Source organism: Mustela nivalis (assembly GCF_964662115.1).
Source record: "Mustela nivalis genome assembly, chromosome: 2".
In the NCBI taxonomy this organism is placed as follows: Eukaryota; Metazoa; Chordata; class Mammalia; order Carnivora; family Mustelidae; genus Mustela; species Mustela nivalis.
The window spans coordinates 114,185,185-114,204,422 of NC_139021.1; the positions used below are offsets into that span (position 1 = coordinate 114,185,185).

The following is a 19,238-nucleotide window of genomic DNA, read 5'->3' on the forward strand; positions in this document are numbered from 1 at the left end:
TGTGTGTGTGTGTGTGTGTATCACATCTTCTTTATCCATTCATCAGTTAGTGGACACTTGGGACTGCTTGTGTGATTTGGTTGTTACAAATAACACTGCAATACACAGGGGTGCACGTAGCTTTTTGAGTTAGGGTTCTTGTACTCTTCAGGGTAAATACCCAGTAGTGCGATTGCTAGGTTGTAGGGTAGCTCTATTTTCAAGTTTTTAAGGAGCCTCCCTACTGTTTTCCAGAGGGGCTGCCCCAGTTTGCCTTCCCACCAGCAGCGCACAAGGGCTCCTTTTTCTCCACGTTCTCACTACCACCTTGTGGTTTCATCCCTTCTCTTCTTCATAGCCACTGACAGTGTGAGGTGCTCTCTCAGGTGGTGTGGATTTTTATTTCCCCTGATGATCAGTGATGCTGAGCACCCTTTTATATCCCTCTGGACCACCTCTGTGTCTTCTTTGGAGAAATGTCTCTTCAAGTTCTTTGCCCATTTTTTTAATTGGGTTATTTGTCCTTTGGGTTGACTTGTAGGAATTCTTTTTTTTTTTTAATTATTTTTATTAACATATAATGTATTATTTGCCCTAGGGTTGTAGGAATTCTTTATGTATCCTATGTATTAACCCCATTATTGTATATGTAGTTTGCAAATATTTTTTCCCACCTCATAGTCTACATTGTGACTGACTGTTTCCATTTGTCTATGTTTTCTTCTGTAGCCTGCACTTTTGGGGTCAGATCCAAGAAATCATTGCCAGGCCCAGCATCATGTGTTTTCTTCCAGCAGTTTTTATTGTCCGCTCTTCCGTGGAGGCCTTGAATACAGTTTGAGTTCATTTTTGCGTGTGGCATCAGGGAAGGGTATAACTGCTCTGTGCAGACTTTTAGCCAGTCCCTGTCCACCCCGCCCCTTCCCCTGTCCTTCTGAGGAACCCCAGCCCCGTTCCCTGAGCAGTCGGCTGGGGTTGTTTGCTTCTCTGAGCAGGGGCGTCCCAGCATGCTCTGCGGGGCGCGGTGCTCATCTCTGCTTTCGGCTTCCAAAGTGTCGCTGCTGTCTGTTGTCTACTCTTACCTACTTTTCTCTTCTCTTTGTCCTTAGGAATTTTGGTCTTTTTCTCGCTTTACCACAAATCTAATTGCGGGGGAATTTGGAGGGAAGCAGAGATAAACAGCTCCATTCTGTGGGTCATTGATTATTCCAAAATCCAGATTGCTCTTTTAAATGATATTAAATGTCATTTTTTTAATCATGATAATTAAATGTCATTTAAAAAAGCAGTCTGGATTTGGGGCTTTTAAAAAATGGTATCCTGTAAATGCCCTTGTCAGGATGTGCCTCCTGAGTCTGTTCCTTTGCTTCCTTTTCTCTGAAAACATCTAAGGCCAACATTAGTTGAAGTTACTTTCCCTAACGTTATTTTATAATTCAAAATAAACAGATTTTTATTCATAATATGAGGTCTTGAATATAAGATGATACCTGTTTCCTGAGGTACACTTTTCTTGTGGGGGAAAAAATCCTTGCTTTATCTTCAGGTGTCTATTCTGTATGTTTTATTACCAGGAGATGATGTTCTTTTATGTATATTTTACTCCGAAGCTTTAATTCAATAGTCTTGAGTCAGTGTAACGACAAGCCTGATTTTTGTTAGTTTTTTAATTAATTTGTGACCGTAGCTTTCTTTGCGACTGTACACAACTTCCTCAACTTACCGTGAGCTTATGTCATGTAAACCTGTCATAAGTTAAAAGTATTGTAAGTTGAAAATGCGTTTTTGCTACAGCTAATGTACTGAGCATCATAGCTCAGCCCAGCCTACCTTAACCATGCTGGAAACGCTGACCTTACCCTCTAGCTGGGCAGAGTCCACTAACACAGAGCCTAGTTTATAATCGGTGTGAATGGGTCGTGTAATTTATTCAATACTGAATTCAGTACTGAAAATGAAAACCAGAGGGGTTGTATGGTACAAAATGGCTGTTAAGTTACCCTCATGTCTGGTAGATGCCTGGGAGGCTTGCTGCCGCCCAGCGCCCAGCATCATTAGAGAGTATTCTACCACAGAGCCCTAGACCAGGAATCAATCTGAATTCAAAGCATGGTTTCTGCTGAATGTGTATTGCTTTTTGCATCGTCATAGTCAAGAGGTCACAAATTAAACCATCATAACCCAGAGACCACCTGTATTTGATTATTTCCAGGTATAGTCCTATTTTTCATAGACAGGATAAAGAGAGGGTAATCAAGGGACTGCCTTAGGCTCTAACAAGGTTCTCTGTGCTGTTAAGAGTGGTTTCTTTTATTGCAAGAATTGTTTCCTCACAAAGTTAATCTTCTTGGGTAGGTTCAAGATGGCTGCTGACCTGTTTGGCACATGGCTTTAGGATTTTTATCCTGGTGTCCAAGGATGGGTTTCAGAGAGCTGAAGGTCTTTCTGAAATTTGAGTGGTACCAGAGTAGCCTTCGCCTTCATCAGCTAGTCAGTGATGTAGGCCTTATGTGACCCTGGAAAGGGTTGAGGATGCACTTCTGATAGATGGTTCTAGAGAGAAGAAAACAGAATGCTGTTGATGAAACATGACTACAATGAGATGCTCTGTTGCAAGCTGCCATTAGATTACACATTTGTGTGGAAGTATCAGCAGCTGTTGATGAGGGACTGTATGAAGAGGGCTCTTTGTTCTTTGTCAGATGCAAAAACACCTCTAACTTCCTGGTTATGCAGAAGCCTGTTGACACAGATGTAATCAGCAGGTAACATTCGCAAGGGTAATGGTTTAGCCTCAGAGAAGGTGATGAAGTTCTAGAACCTTGTCCCTCAACAAAAATCGCTATTGATCACCGCTATTGATCACCGTCCTGGAGGGGTGCCGGCGTCCCTCCACTTCCCCATCGCATCCTAGGCTGCCAATGGGTGCCTGGTGAATGGACTAAAATGCTTGTGCCATGCCATCGTATGTCCTGAAGACTGCATACTGTTTTGCCATATTAACCCATGGAAATACTAGAAAAGTTTGGCAAGGGGAAATTACCCAATTTCATAGCTTTAGGCGGTTTGCAGAAGACACTGATGAGAAACAGTAAAGATTGAAATCCATCATGGTCTATGCGACATTCCAACACATGTGGTCCTTGCAGCCAACTTCCCTAGGAAACGGTCCCCGGTTGCGTTTTAATTCAATCGGGTACTGGTTTCTGCCGGCTCCCAGTGGAGGTCTCGTGGCCAGAAGTGGCTAGACCGGGCATGTGGAGGGGATCACATTAGATCAATCAGGAGGAAACCTCACACGGGAGTCTTAAGATTGGCAGCCGTCCTGGTGACTTAGGTGGCTGTCCCGTGCCCAAGAGAGACAACTTTTTATAAGAACAGGAATAAAGAGAGGCCATCAAGTTTCTGGGTCTTATTGCCATTCCGGCCAGGGTACTAGCTTACAGCCAAAAGGCAGACGCTCTCCTCCCCGTGGAGTAGCCACGGGCTAGAGGATTACAGCCTGAGCAATTGACATGCAAGTGTTCCAATAAGACCATACTCCTTGAAAAGCCCCTGAAATCAGAGTAAATGGAGAGAAAGTACTCACCAATTTTGCACCGAAGCTCAGAGTCCAAATGTAAAGACTCACAGCCCCACGTTCGGGCACCATATGATGAAGTTCTAGAACCTAGGTGAGGTTTGGTGGGCTGAGGTCCGGAGCCGATGACCAAGAAAGAATTCTTGAGACATCTTTGGTGCAAAATGGTGGTTTATTAAAGCACGGGGACAGGACCCGTGGGCAGGAAGAGCTGCTGCCCAGGGTTGTGAGGGATAGCAGGTTATGTACCCTGCGGTTGGGGGAAGGTGAGGGGAAGGGAGGTTTCAGTGGAGTTTTCATATGCTAAAGAGGGCCCTACAAGGTGCCAGGATGTTCCAGGCCTGCTGGAGGCCTTGCCCTTGCTGCTGGATCAATGTTGTCTTTAGACCAGCCATTAACATTAAGATAGTTGGGAGACTTTTTGGTGGGGTGTCACAATCCTGCTATCAATCGTTTTTGTTAGTGAGATTTAGGACATTTGTAAGCCAAGGGAGACTCCTGTCTAGCAGGATTGTGAGCTCTGCGAGTTAACCTTTTGCTTATTGTTCATGGCAGTCAGGGCTGCCTGAGGGATGCTACACTTATGGAGGGGAAAGGGTGAAGAGGGGGTGCAAGGCGCCAGCTTTTGCTTTGTCCTTAGCCAGCCTCCTGCTCCCTCATCAAAGGGACCACCTTTTCATCAACTTGTAAAGAGGGTAACCATAGTTATCGTTTGTTTTCATACTGAGGTTGATGTAGTTGATTTGTGAAAATCAGTTATTCATTGACAAAGAATGTAGATAAATACTTAAAAAGAGAAATGCCTCTGTGACGTAGAGAGTTACAGACTTGAGTTTTCAATGAAGAAAAGGTGGGGTTTCAAGTTATGTGAATTTTTGGCAAAAAAAAAAAAAAAAAAAGAAAAAGGCTCTAAAAACCAGAAAGCTTGGAAAGAGGAGGGTAGGAGTTGGGAACACCTGTTGTGCTTTCATTTCGCTTCTAGTGACATGGCCTGAGTTGATAATGTGCCTCTGAGCTTCAGGGTTAGATGGTTCCATTTTCCCCGTGGCTGAGCTCATGTTGCTCCTTTCTTCCAGGGCCACCACTAAGATCTTTGGGGGTTTCCCAGAAGCGTGTGGTTGGGAACATCATGAAGGAAGAGACAGGAGCCGACCCGAGGAAGCGTGCGTGAGAATAACGTGGAAGGAGCCCATTGGTAGATGCAGGAGGGCTGCTTTGGGAGGTAGGTGGGAGCCAGAGCTGGGGCTGACCCTGCCGTGGCCTGTTCTGCTGCCCCCTGTCCACTGGAGCTGCTCTCTGTGCTCAGGGATGGGCATTGCTCACCTTCTGGCCCCAAAAGCAACTTGACCTCGCAGGGGGCTGTTGCTCTTAACTCCTCCTGGCACAGCTCTGAGGCAGGGTCTCAGAACCCTTTCTGTTGCCCAAAGGCCAAGAAAGACCATAAAGGCAGCTTGCAACTCTGGGCGGAGAGGAGTGATGAAGATTTGTAGCCCGTAATTCTGGGAACTGGGCAGCCAGTATGGAAGCTCATTGAGGAAATGACCTTTGAATTAGCTATTCCTTCCTGGCTTTATTCTTCCCCTGACCGATGCCCACTGAGTTGTGAACTTTGACCCCTTGCGCCCTCCCCGCAAACCCAGTGACAGTGTGGTGGGCTTACTTCATTTCCTTGCTGATAGCCTGTCATTCTTATCTTCTCAGTAACTAACGCATATTGTCAAGGTCAGGGTCACCCATTATTTCCTATCCCGTGACCTTCAGTGGGTGTCTCTTGATATGCTGGCTCTTTTCTTTTTTTAAGATTTTATTTATTCATTCGACAGAGAAAGAGACCACAGTAGGCAGAGAGGCAGGCAGAGAGCCTCTACTGAGCAGAGAGCCTGATGTGGGGCTCCATCCAGGACCTGAGCTGAAGACAGAGGCCTAACCCACTGAGCCAGTCAGGCTCCTGCTGGCTCTTTTCTTATGGAAGTGGCCACGTCCTGTATGTGTCACTTTGGTCCATTAGGCTACTTTGTTTTCCTTTTAGTCTACCAACGTAGAACACTACAAATAGACCCCGGGCCAAGTATTTAGGTCTTTGATCGTCACATCATCATAGGAACATTAAACAAGTCCCGTTTCCTAGATGAGGATCCTGAGGTTCCAAGTGGGTATTTCCGATGGTGCAGCTGGGCAGACAGGGCAGTGGGCAGGCAGTATGTCTGTCTGTCTCACACTCGGCGCTGTGGAGACCATGTTGCTGTCAGGATTTGAAACAACCCTAGTGCCCATGGTATCGTAACTCTTCCTCTCTATTTTTTCCACCAGTATCTGCTACTTGTTCTCATTTCGTGGATTCTTGGTTTATGATCGTACTTAAACATTGAATGAGCTTGTTGAAATTTAATATTTTCAAGAGTTATTGTTTCATGCTTGGATAAGTCGTGAGTCGGTGCCGAGGCTGGTGTAGGTGGAGGACTGGGCTTGCATGTTTCCGACGCTGCCCCGCTGCCCCCGTCACCTAGACCCTTCCAGGACCGGGTTAGTGAAGACGACACAGCAGAGACACTCCACTTTGCCAGAAATCTTCTCATGTAATTCACAGAGGTGTTCCGGAGCCCAGATCCTCCCATGTGTAAACCTGTGTCTTCAAGTGCACAGTGTTGGCTGATCAGTCCCGTCGGTGTGCCCTGCTGGGAAGTTGCGCTCAAGGATTTGAGCTTTCGGTGTGAGTCAGTTTGGGAATAAATGGAATCCACTTTATTTTTCAGTAGTGCGCTACGTGATTAGAGGCTCCGTTTCTTTAGGCTTCTGAAGAATTTTTATTTACTTATCGGACGCTCTGTGTACCCCTACCTATTTTGAATCTTCACCAAAAGCCTGGTGGTAGATGGGGTCTGCTTTCTTGGAAGTGTGACTCGGCTGCGGCTGGGACGTCGGGCAGCCTGCCTGGCCTCGGGCACTCAGAGACTGGCGGAGCGAGCACTCGAACCCAGATTGGTTTGATTTCCCGGACTGTGCTCTTGACAATGACCCTGCCTCACTGGTTATGCACCGCAGGGACACTGACCGGGCAGACACGTCTCGGAGTTTTTTTACGCTTTGCGTTATTACACAGGCAGCCTTACAACAAATGGTTAAATAAGCCTCGTCCTCATGGAGGGGGAGCCTTCTGGACGAGCCTGATGCCTGCACTGGTGAGGCCACATCCTGTGGCTGACGGTGAACTGAGTCGCCTCTGCGTGGCTGGGATGAGTGTCTGCTCCGGCTGCCCCTCGTCCCTCATGAACTTCCTGCGCTGCTTGCAGCAACGAGGCTCGATTCCCATGAAGGGCGGCATGAGCTTCCTCCTGCTCCTTCCGAAGCAGTGGGGCCTGGAGTCTGGCCACATGATCACACAGGCCAGGGCAGCTCCGGCATTCACCGAGGAATCTCAGAACTTCTCAAATTCTCGTTTGCAGATTTTCACTCTCCTGGGTGTTTAATGTGGTCGAGTCTTCGTGTACTATTTCAGTGAGCATCTCCCCCGCCACCCCGAGGTCCACCCCGCTGTTTTCTTTGGCTGTTTCACGTGAGTTCCCCAGCGGGGGTGCTTACAACCGAGAGGGGTGAACAGTCAGTAGACGCGCTCCCCCAGAACAGGCTGACTTGAGGCAGGGACTGTAACGCAGTGCTCCTTGTCCTCCTTCTTTTCCAGACGTCGCTATCAGGATGGAAAGCCTGGGAGTCACGGCGGCATAGAAAACCTAGGGGAAGTTGGCCAAGGGAAGGAAAACACATGTTCACATGGTATTACTTGAGGTTTTCCTTCTGCCTGTATTTCTCCTGCAGGCACACCAGGCTTCCTGGATTTGGCACTTGACATAAGCCCTCCAGTTGGAATTCCCATAGACTGGCGTGCCTTGAAGTTCACAGTTCCGTAGCTGTGCCTCAAAGTTCTAAGGTTAGGAGAGATGGAAGGCTAGCCTTACTACCACTGGTGGTGGAAGGTAACTTTAGCAATGGGGTCTGCAGGGGTGGTCGTTATAACTTGTTAGGGGCTGGAGGAGACCGGTCTCTGTGTCAGGGTTGATGCGGATAGTGCGAGGACATTCTTGTCTTCAGATGCGGTGCGGTGGAGCCTGGCAATTTGTGAAATCTGCATTACCTGTCCTGTTTCCTTCTGTGCCTTTGCTTACACTGCTCTTTGTGCCTGCTTCACTCCCGTGTGATGTTCCAAGTCCAGTTCAGATAGCTCAACTCTCTTGCCTTCTGGCTGCTTTAAAGATTCTGCTTTGTCTTTGGTGCTCGTGGTTTCTTACATCCAAGTGGGGAGCTCTCTTTCCTTGTCCCTTCCCCTTTTCCTGATGGTGACTTTTTGGATTCTCTGAGTCTGAAGATTGATATTAGGGAAATCTCACCATTATTTATTAGAATAATGCCTCTACCTAATTTCTTTATTATTTTCTTCAACAAGAACCCCCCACCAGGCATATGGTAACTGTTTCTCACTTCCCTGGTCTGTGTCCCTTTTTTATTTTTGTTGTCTTTGTCCTTGCCTGCACAATTCTGGACCATTTCTTTGCATTTGTCTTTTGAGTCACCAGTTTCTTTTCAGCTTATTTTTAATCTGCTGTTTACACTGTCCTTGATAAAAAAAAAAAAAAAGGATTTTTACACTTCCAAATTTTGTTTATGTATTTATCCATTCATTTACTTATTTATTTATTTTACCCTACTGCTTTGTCTACAGAGACTAGACAAAGGTACAACACCTAGGATATAGGTGCTCAATAAATATGTTTTTTAAATTTTGAAATATTTAGCCATTATTTTTGGTCCCTTCTGAAGTCCATGTGGTAATACTTTTTAAATGAGATTTTACTCCTTTTCAGACTTCCCTTGTTTATTGAGATATGTTAAATCTGCTTATTTTATGTTGACTTCCAGCATTTGAATTCCAGTATGTTACATCTTTTCAGATCTGACTCATTTGCCTGCGTCTGTTGGCACTCGTTCATGGTGATATGTTTCTTTGCGTGTTTGTGGTTTATTGACTGTGACCTCACGTTCCTTAGCAGTTTTATTGTGCAAGTTCTTTAAGGCCTAGTTTGAAGTAGTTACATTTGCTCCTTTCAGGTATCAGTAGACACCATCAACTCAATTCCCTACTTGCGGTTTTTTGAATTTGGACCACAAAACCACAGAGTACTAGTTGCCAGTTATAAATTCTCAAGGGTGATTTTCCACCCCATTCCCCACCCCAAATATACCCACTTTTAAAAGAAATCACCCGTATCCTGAGGGCCCAGTTCTGTGGGGTCCAGTGTAACGAAGGGGCCTGTTCAGCTCACAGCTGAGTAACCTGGGTTTATGGCCTCTCTGGTCCGCAGAAGGATCCTCACTGGGGGTCAGCGTGACCGGAGGTTCTGGTTCCGCACCTTTCCCACTTTTGTCTCTTCCTTTATTGTCAACTCACCAATGCATTTAAAAAGATGTTGTATTTTCTTCTTCTTCTTTTGTTATTTTCATTTGGGCAGGGGTACTGTAAGGTATCTGTTGTGTCATTCTGTGGGAAGGAAGGATCTGGTTTTGTTGCTTTGTTTTTAGTAGGTGCTTCTTTTTTGTGTGTGTTATTTTTTTGAAAAATTTTATTATTTGAGAGTGAGAAAAAAGAGAGAGAGAGAGAGAGCACGAGCAGGGGGAAGCGCAGAGGGAAAGGGAGATGTGGAATTGATCCCAGGACCCTGGGATCATGACCTGAGCTAAAGGTAGCCGTTCAATGGACTCTGCTAAGAGCCGCCCAGGGGCCTCTTAGCAGGTGCTTCTAATAGATTAAGTGGGAAGGCATTTGGGGTAGAGCTCAAAAAATTAAAACTTGGGTATAAGCCCAGTTTCTTCTTTCATTTTGGGTGTCTGCTCCAACCTATCAGATTAGGTCTTGAATGAGGTGGAGAATAGTATCTTGTAAGATGATTTCTGAGTTGGGCAGACCTTGATGTCTTTGAGACATTACTTCTTGAAATGAGATTTGTTTTTGTTCATCGATTTAATTAGCTGCCTAATGTTTTATATCATACAGTTCTACCCTTCTAAGTATGCTGTGGTGCCCGAGTAATTCTCCTGATGCGATGTCTACCATGGGTCCTCATGGTGACATCCATGACATTAGTCCCTTTATTCAGTGTTAATTTGCTTGATTCTGAGTAAGTGGAATAGTATTTATAAGTGAAAATAGTTGCAAATAGTAGACTATGTCAGTGATGTAAACAGGGAATCCTTCTGAAGAAGAAATTCTGAGTGTTATGGTTTTCTGTGCAGTGTGCAGATCTGTGGGATCACATTTAGGATTTGAGAATGCAGTTGGCCCTATACTCTTGGAGTAACCCTAAGTGGCAGCATGGAAAGAAAGAAGCATTGCCATCTGATGGGAGTATGTCACCTATGTGTATGCCCCTTGGGATCCTGAAGGAATCACATACTCTGTTCTGAACTTTAATCTTCTGTTTATCTCCTGGATTAATGTTGCAGAAAAGGACCCACCATCTTAATTACTGACGTAATGTGTCCGGCCCTCCCTGCCCACCTCCTTGTCTGCATTGCCACAGTGGGTTGCAGGGTCCTGGAAACAGTAATATATTGGGCATGATGTAAGCTAATGAGTAATTGTTTCAGGATGTGTTGTGGTTCTCAGCAAATGTTAGATGGAGTCAGAGTTGACTTAGAGTGGTGGAAAGCTCAAGTTGTGGTGATCCGAGTAGGAATAACAATGGCCTGTGACAGATACAGACTTTGAAATCTTGAAAAGGAATAGTGTACTTTAGATATTTGCCGTGAAAAGAGGCAGAAACATAACATGGTAAGCATGGCAGCTGCGTTACTAGCTGTAGACATTCACATAAGACCATATTATGATTAGAAATTTTAGTATTAATCTTTGAAGGGCTGAGAAGCGTTAATATTCATCCTGAGTTCTTTGAGTAACTGATCTGGAATTTTAATTTTATAAAATGTGTGTGTATGGCGGATCTTCATGTTTTGTCATGAAGAAATGGCTGTTTGTTTTTAAAATACTGGAATGTTTACTTTGAGTTGGCATTGGTGGAAATGTTTTCTAAGGAAGAAGATGGCTTGCAACCCAAGTTATAAATATTTTGAAGCTTTTAAATTATTTAATCCAAAGCATTCACTATTTATTATTTTTTCTCAAAGTTTGATAACATAGACTTTTCTCAGGGTTTTCTTGTTCTTTTCAGTTGTATTTTTCATGTAGTGAACACATTTCTGAAAATTATACCAATGATATTTTTAATAAATTGAATTAATTTAGGTTGATAAGGAAAGTTCACTAATTTAAAAAGGACTAAGAAAGTTCACTAATTTACAAAGGATTAAGAAATCCTCTAGTAAAAAGAAGAAAGCCTTTTTAGATGTGGATCAGTCTTTTTGCTTTTTATGCAGGGGTTTTTAATCCTGGACCCCTCTTTTGGTAATTTATTTATATCACGCTGAAAGATGTGTTGGGTATTTCTGTTTTGACTGTATATAGCTATTTCTCCCTGTAATAGTTTGGGAAAGAAACCAAGATAGAAGCAAAGATTATGTAAGTAACTTACAGATTCTTTTTCTTCCAACATGTTTGGTAGAAAAATGTTAATTATTTTTTTTTAAAGATTTTATTTATTTATTTGACAGAGATCATAAGTAGGCAGAGAGAGAGGAAGGGAAGCAGGCTCCCTGCTGAACAGAGAGCCTGACTCGGAACTTGATCCCAGGACCCTGGAATCATGACCCAAGCCAAGGGCAGAAGCTTTAACCCACTGAGCCACCCAGACACCCCGAAAAATGTTAATTATTAATGGAATCATTACAAACCCCCACACAGTCAGAAAAGCCACTACTAAGAAAAACATTTGGAAGCATGAGTATTGTCTTGACATTGTCACATTCTGTTGGTTTTCCCTTCTGTCAAAATGAGCGAATCAAAGTAAAATAAAACCAACTGAGTGCCCTTTCTTGGTAAAGGGCCCGGTGATTGGGGCGAGTCGGGGCGGGGGGTAGAGAACACGGAGCGGGTGTTCACTTGCAACCCAGAGTCTTTGTTTCCTGCGAAGAGTGTGTCACGTGTCTCATCTCATCGGGTGGGATAACCCGGAGCCATCTCACCCCTGTGGGTTTATAATAGTTGTTTCTTCTGTACTCCTTGCCGTGTGATCAGCTACCTGTGTCATCTCTGACGTGCTGTTCGCTTTATTTAAAAATACTCTTATTAAACAGCTCAGATCATCTCTTCTCTGAAGGTATATCCTCAGAGGGCCTTTTTATGTCCTCAGAACTCCATCGCTAATGAAAACCCCAGGACCTTGTGGGGACTATCAGGAGTTTCCTTTATTCACCACATTTGCGGTGTCACTTTTACATTCTAGGACCTCCTTTGGATACTCGAGGTAGTGAAGCACTTTATTTTTATTTTTTAAAGATTTTATTTATTTGAGAGAGAGAATGCACAAGCAGGGGAGGGGCAGAGAGAAGAGCAGGCTCCCCACTGAGCAGGGACCCCCCCCCCCCCCCAAATTCAGGACTTGCTCCCAGGACCCTGAGATCATGACCTGAGCTTAAAGCAGACAGTTAACTGACTGAGCCACCCAGGGGCCCCTGAACCACTTTAAATTAAAAAAAAACAAAAAAACAAAAAAAACAAAAAAACAAAACCTAAACCCATGTCATGGAGCTTATAGCTCAATGGGAGGAAGACTTTGGATAAACAGCCTAATGGGAGAACAAGGAAAATGTATGGGTGCAGTGATCAGGGTTTTGGCCAAACGATAGCCGAAGGGTGGATGGGAGTGTCCCCCCTGAGTGGGCGAGTGTGCATGTGTGAGATGCGCGTGTGTGGCTGGGATCACCCGGTAGTGCGTTGTCAGGAAGGCAGGGAAGGCCTCGGTGTGAAGGTACCTCCTGGTGAGGACGTGAAGGAGGAGGCCCTGGGTCTGCTCTCTTGGGGGCAAGAAGACAATCCCAGAGGTTCTCCCTACTACAGACCCGGGAAGGCAGACCCAACCTAGCAGGAGCACAGAGCACTGGTCCAACGCCAGATTTGTCACAACCACACCGCACTTTCCACCATCTAGGTGACTTGAGAGGGATGGGACCCCTTTGTTCATCTCAGGAAGCTTTCCAGCTCCTAATAAGATGTATTTTGCATCACCAACATGAGGTTTGAACCATGTCTGTGCACGAGCCGGAGTCATGGGGGGGAGGGAGACTTAATTTCTCCGCTCAGCTTGCAGAGCCCCAAACTTATATCCCCCTTCCTCAAGTCTCTCAAGAAGATTAAGAAAAAACTTACCGGGAACTACCCTTTCTACTTTTCTTTTTCTCTATTGAAAGATTTTTCAAAATTACTTCGCTTTAAAAATGTTCCTATTCTCGTTTTCTTGGGGATGTTTCAGAAGAGTTGCGCCTGGGATTGTGTAGAAGCTGACAGAAGGCATAGCTTTCAGAGAGACTGTGGGGCAGTGACAGAGACCAGAGTCGGGACAGCGTCTCCTCCCCTCCGTCCCTCAGGAGACACTGCCTCCTCCTCGCTATGGTGGACATGGAGCCAGGAAAAGGCAGTTGGCTTGGATCATTGGGCGCGGTGTCCTGTTTCAGTCTGAATAATGAAACTTCGAATCGGTGGCGGATTAACGGAAGGTCCCCCGTGGGCCTGGTGAGGAGATACTGTCCTGGGCGCTCTCTCCCAGGCCTCCCATGTGGAGGGAGGACAGCAAGGAACCACCACTGCTGTTGTCCCACACTGTCTGGCCGGATTTGGGGGATCTTGTCATGATCTGAGTCCATACGTGTTACTCTTCCTTCTTGCTCAGAATAAAGAAGAAACTTCTTTATTCTTTTTGGAGAAAATATTTGTCAAATATTTGTTTATGGTTTGTTGACTTGGATTTTAAATACTATTAAGTAACCCTGATGCTCATTCTTAGTCTCCTGACCAGAACAATCGGCTCTGGGGTTTTCTAGGCAGACTCACTGAATTTTAGTGGCAACGAAGACCTACTTCATTGTAACGATGACTATTACAGTGTTGCCGCCCTCTTGGGACGAGCCTGTGAGAATGAGAAGTCAGTGTGTGGGCTGAGCCTTCGCCAAGTAGACCACCACAAGGTTTTCCTTCGCGCTGGCCATTCCTTGTTGTGGAAGATTAAGTGTGCAAAGAGTGTAAGCCTGTCTTGCATTGATTCAGGGCACATTAATCTTGGCCTAAAGATGTTTGCCTGTTTCGAGTGATGTTTAGGGGCTACTATTTGGAGTCTGTGAAGGCTGGTTGATCATGTAGACCCCTTGCCTGCGTTCTAGCGCCATCCGCCACAGCTCTTGTCTCCTTTTGTCTTGGTGTGACTTTGCCCACATTTGTGGTTCCTGCTCCTGCAACGTGCTGGTTTGTGTGTGGCCCTCCTGGCCTCTCTACCTCCTTACTTTGGCCCTCACTTCCTTATGCTGCCTGGGCTGGTGTCTCCGTTCATCTGCTCACACGACGGGCCTTGCATGTCTGCTCCGTAGATCCTGTTCTAGGTAGGCTAGAGTGTGGAGCCAGATGAGGTCCCTGCTCTACTGTATGGGGAGGGGGAGAAGAGACGCATGTGCCAGCTAGTGGGGAGTTTTGGGAGGAAGAATAAAGCAGGGCAGGCGTGTGGAGGGATGGAGAAAACGCCATCACATGCCCCTTTCAATGTGGGGGTGTGTGAGTGCTGACGGGGGGCAAGCCTCAGGCCCAGGCTCTCTGAGGGAAGGGTGTTGTAGGTGGAGGAACCTGCATGGCAAAGACCCTCCTACAGAAGAGACTGCATGAGCACCAGCCAGGGGCTGGATTGGCTGGAGAGGAGTCAGCCAGGGGGCATCGAAGGATAAGCCCTTAAGGAGGTAGTAAGTAGGGCCCGGGCCGCACAGGGCCTCTGTGGGGTATCATGAGGACTCCAGCTCTTGTTTTCAGTAAGGCAAGAAGGTACCGGAGGTCATAAGCAGAGAAGTGGAGTGATGTGACTTGTGTCTTGAAGCTTCTAGTTGCCCTGTGAAGGGCGTCCTGGAGGGGACCTGGGAGGGTGTGCAGAGACTAGTTAGGAAACTCTTGCCTTTGTCTAGGCCGGCCATGTTCGCTTGGCTAGGGGAGGGGGAGGAGGAGGGGGCAGTGGTGAGAGGTGAGTAGGAAGGGGTCGGATTCTGGATATACTCCTAAAGAAGGGCAGTGGGATTGGGGTGTGGTCAGGTGTGGATTTGGGAGAAAGGCATGCAGGGTTTCTCCACAGAGTTTGACCTGAGCTGCTGGTAAGTTGAGTTATTTTTTACTAAGGCAGGGGAAAGATACAGGAAGAAGGTGCCGGGGCTGTGGGTAGTCCGGTCATCATGAGTTCAAGTACATACCTGTTGGATACCTTGGAGGGAATATGGAGGAGGCGGTTGGCTGTCTGTTGAGTAGCATTCTGTGGTGTGAATTCATCTACTAATCTGTTTGGGTGGGCTCCAGTTTTTGTCTATTATGAACATAACTACCATGAACATTAATGTACAAGTCTCTCTGCAGACATATGTTTTTGTTTCTTTTGCATATACTTAGAATTGTATCCCTGGGTAAGTATATATTTAATTTTATAAAAAAATTTTCAAACATTTTCCTAAAGGGGCTCTGTATTTAAACATGTCCGTCAGTGCTCCAATATGCTCTAAGTATTTGCCAGTACTCGCTGTTGGTAGTCTTTTCAATATCAGCTTTCTAGTGGGTATCATGTGGTACTTTGTGCTTTCCTGTGATTTCTTTAATGATAATGATGTCATTGTCATTATTGTACACATACTTATTGGCCATTCCTGTGTCGTCTTTTATGAAGTAATCTAGTCAGGTCTTTTGCTTTTTTAAAGACTGGGATGGGTGACTTTTTATTCTTAACTTTTTATGCTTTTTAGTTCTTGAATTATAGCTGTTCTTTATGTATTTTAGGTATAAGTCCTTTGTCAGATATGTGTATTGTGAATATTTTCCAGTTGGCGGTTGGCCTTTTATTTTCTTAACTGTGTCTTTCAAAAAGCAGAAGTTTTAATTTCAATGAAGTCTTATTTATCAGGGTTTCTCTATTTTATCCAGAGTGCTTTGCCTAGTCCATCATCACAAAGATAATGTTTCTCTGCTTATAATTTTAGGCTTTTATGGTTAGTTCCGTGTGAGATGTAGAGGTGAGGATTCATTCTTTGTATGTGGATATCAGTTTTCTCCTGCCCTGTTTATTGAAAAGACTGTCCTTATAGCCACTGAATTATTTTGGTAACTTGGTAAAAAAAAAAATATATCAGTCAACCATAAATGTGTAATCTGTTTTTGGCCTCTGTTTTATATACTTCACTGTTTATTCATCTATCCTTATGCCTATACTGTATTTTGTTGAGGAATTCTGTACATACGTTTTTGATATTATAGTTTTATTGTCTTCATCTGGTTTTTATATTGAGATCATGTTGGTGTTTATCCAAGTTTGTTTATCTGTGTCTTTACATTTAAAGTGTATCCGTTGTAGTGCATAGTTGGGGATTGCTTTTTTGTGTATTCTGACAATCTCTGCTTTTTAATCGGAATGGTTAGTCTGTTTACCATAATTATTTGATGTGGTTAGTTTTAGATCTCCCATTTTTGTTGTTATTTGTCTCAGCCTGTAGACACTTTTGTTTTTTTAGCCCCATATCACCTTTTTTTAAACTTATTTTTGTTTAAATTTAGATATGTTTAATTTCTCTATTAGGTTTTCAGCTATACCTCTTTGCCTTGTTGTTCTTGTAGTTTCTGTACAGATTATGATATTCATGTCTAATAAGTCCTTTTTGAATTGGGATTTTACTGCTTTGTGTAAAAAATGTATGAAACCTATAATATGGTTTCATTTTCCCCTTCTTGTTCATTGTACTATCCTCATATATTTTATATCCATACATGTTATAAACTAACACAGGTTCCTTTTTTCATATTGTAAATATGAAGTGTGTATAAACTTATGTGTATGTACATGCGGTTCATATAGTATCTGTAACAAGTAGGTCTTAGGGAAATTAAGAGAAGGGCTCTTTCGTGTTTACCTGTGTACTGACTTCTTCCAAGGCTCTTCATTACTTTCTTTAGATTCAGAGTTAATCTGGTACCACTTCTGTTCTTCCTGGAGAGCTTCCTTTGGCGTTTCTTGCAGTGTGGGGCACAGATTTTCTCAGTTTTCATTTCTATGAAGATTCTTTATTTTTTCCTTTATTTTTGAAGGGGTTTTGTTGTGCATAGAATTCTAGATTGACGGTTTCTGGTTTTGTTTTTTTCCTTTCAGTTCTTTAAAGATGTTGTTTGCTGTCTTTCTGATGAACTGTCAGCTGTATTCTTACTATTCTCTTTCTTTTCTTCTCTGGTCACGTCTACACATTTTTGTTGTTGTATCTTTGGTTTGCATGATTAGGTGATATTTTCTTGTGACTAACTGAATGTCCTGCTCTGGCAGATGACTGTTTTGCTCAGTTTTGAATGTTTCTGCCCCCTTCTCTCTATTCTCCTCTAACTTGTCAATTAAATCATTTAATACTCCTGTCTGGTCTTGGAGGCGCTTCTTAAGCCATTGGGTTTTTTTATTTTTGTTTTTTTCCCCCTCTGTGCTTCAGCCCGATTCTTCTTCATATTGCTATGTCTTAAAGTTCACCTGGCCTTTTTGGTTATTGTGTCTGCTCTGATAATCTCCATCTGATCCAATGTTGTTCATTTCAGATACTGTAGATTCAGTTCTATAATTTCCATTTTCTTTTTCTTAAATGTCTTCTGAAGCGTCCTGTTTCTTTACCCTTTCTGTCATTCTGTAAATTCTTCAGTGTCTTTAGCCTTGTTGTTTTAAAATCCTTGTCTTCTGATTCCACTTTCTGGGTTACGTGTAGGTCCGTTTCTGTGGACTGCTTTGATTATGGAGTTAGTCTCCCATTTGTCTCACATGTGTATTAATTTTTGGTTGTATGTTGGACATTGCAGATACTAGTTGCAAAGATCCTGTTATGTACCCCTGAGGAAGGTTGAATTTTGTTCAAGCCGGCCATTAAATGAATGGCAGATGAGCTTGCACGGTACAGAGGCTCATCCTTAAGGCTCTGCTATTTCAGTTTTGCCTGTTATTTCCCAGAAAATGTCTGCGCACCTGGGGAAGTGGTCTTTGGGCCTTAGGCCAAGGTGCTTCTCTGGTTTCAGAGGGAAGTCTGAGGCCTTTATCCGGCTCCCTGGACCCGGGCAGCTGTTGGAACTGGTCAGCTTCCTAAAAATGTCCCAACCGTTTGCTGTTTTCCTGAGGATCCTTGGACTCAGTTTAGCAAACGCATGTAATACTGACGCGTAAATTTGGGACTTCACCCTTGATGACTTCCTCATTTGGGGGACTTTATTCCTCAGTATTCAGCCACCCTGGCAGGCCCTATTCTGACCAACAAGGCTGTGGTTTGCTCTTCTGAGGTTGATCTGGTTTCGCTCTCATGCCATAAATCCTACAAACCTAAATTATTGAGTGGGATTGCCTTCCTCTCAGGGCTCGTAGATAGTTTACTTCTCATCTGGTTGTCTTCTGCCTTCAGAGTTGATTTTTCTATTCATCCAGCATTTATAACGGGGATTGGGTGGAGGTCAACTCTGTCGTTGGAAAACCAGTCTCTGGAGAATTCATTTGTAGGTGTGTGGTTTATTTCCGTTAGTTATGAAGAGGTGTCGAACCCCTTTCATTTGGAGCTTGAAAATGCCCTGGAGTCATGTATAGTGGGTGAAACTGTTGTTATTGGCCAAAAGAGCATTATTTAAGCACAAGACTGTGTTGATGAGATACTTAGTATTTATGAAAAGAAATATAAGATATTAAAACATAATCCAAGATGGGATTTGGCGATCTGCCTGATTTATGCATAGGCTGATGTTAGATAACCACGTGAATTGAAATTAAACCTACTTAGTGCTTATACTTGGAGACCCCAGTGTAAACATTGGAATTAAACCTCAGGTAACTGCTCGGACCCTCCTCAGGTCTGCCCTCACCATTTCTGACCTATATAAATTACCTTTAAGAGAGGAGACTTGACTTTTGAAGTTTCTCACCACCCTGAATTCCTTTTGGTCTCTGAAATTGGCCAGCTAAGTTTTGCACAGTTTGCAGAATCCAACACCAGAGAGAAAATAGGCCAACATAAAATATAGCCTGTTCTGGGAAAGTAACAAGGTAGTTAGAAACTGAAATGAACACCACCAGCATTGGTTCTGTTTTGCTTTTGTGTGCCCATGTTCACCAAGGTAAGACGGATCATCATTATGATACTGGTGGAAATGGGTGAACATTTAAGATGGCAGGGAAACTTGTTTTTTTTAACTCTGTGAGTAACACAATATTAAATAGTAGCAGCATTGCCCTGTTTCACATTTTCTGTTTCTATGTCTCTTTGAAAAAGCTTTGAAGAATTGTCTAATCAGCAAATTTTTTGTTTGAAATTAAAAAAAAAAAAAGAAACTCTTAACAAAGAGATGTGATTGTATAAAAGAGAAAATCCTGTTGGCCCTTGAACAACGTGGGGTTTAGGGACACTCCACATGTAATGTTTGTGTCTCCAGAATGTAACTGTTGTTGACCAGAAGCCTTCCCTGAACATAAACAGTAGATGAACATATATTTTGTATGTTGTATCA

General features: G+C 43.8%; 1 protein-coding gene across 40 annotated transcripts in view; it reads left to right on the plus strand.

Annotated features, from left to right (window-relative positions):
* Positions 1-19,238, plus strand: part of SGMS1 (sphingomyelin synthase 1) — a 265,194-nt gene that overhangs the window by 127,521 nt on the left and 118,435 nt on the right. For 19 of the 40 annotated variants that reach the window (XM_082720981.1, XM_082720998.1, XM_082720992.1 and 16 more), the window contains one exon: positions 4,636-4,781. The exons of 19 other annotated variants lie outside the window; for them this stretch is intronic. The gene's annotated coding sequence lies outside the window, so the exon portion shown is untranslated. Of the gene's footprint in view, positions 1-4,635; positions 4,782-7,238; positions 7,331-19,238 lie in introns of those variants that run through there. 2 more of the 40 variants (XM_082721003.1, XM_082721002.1) reach the window with 2 other exon arrangements.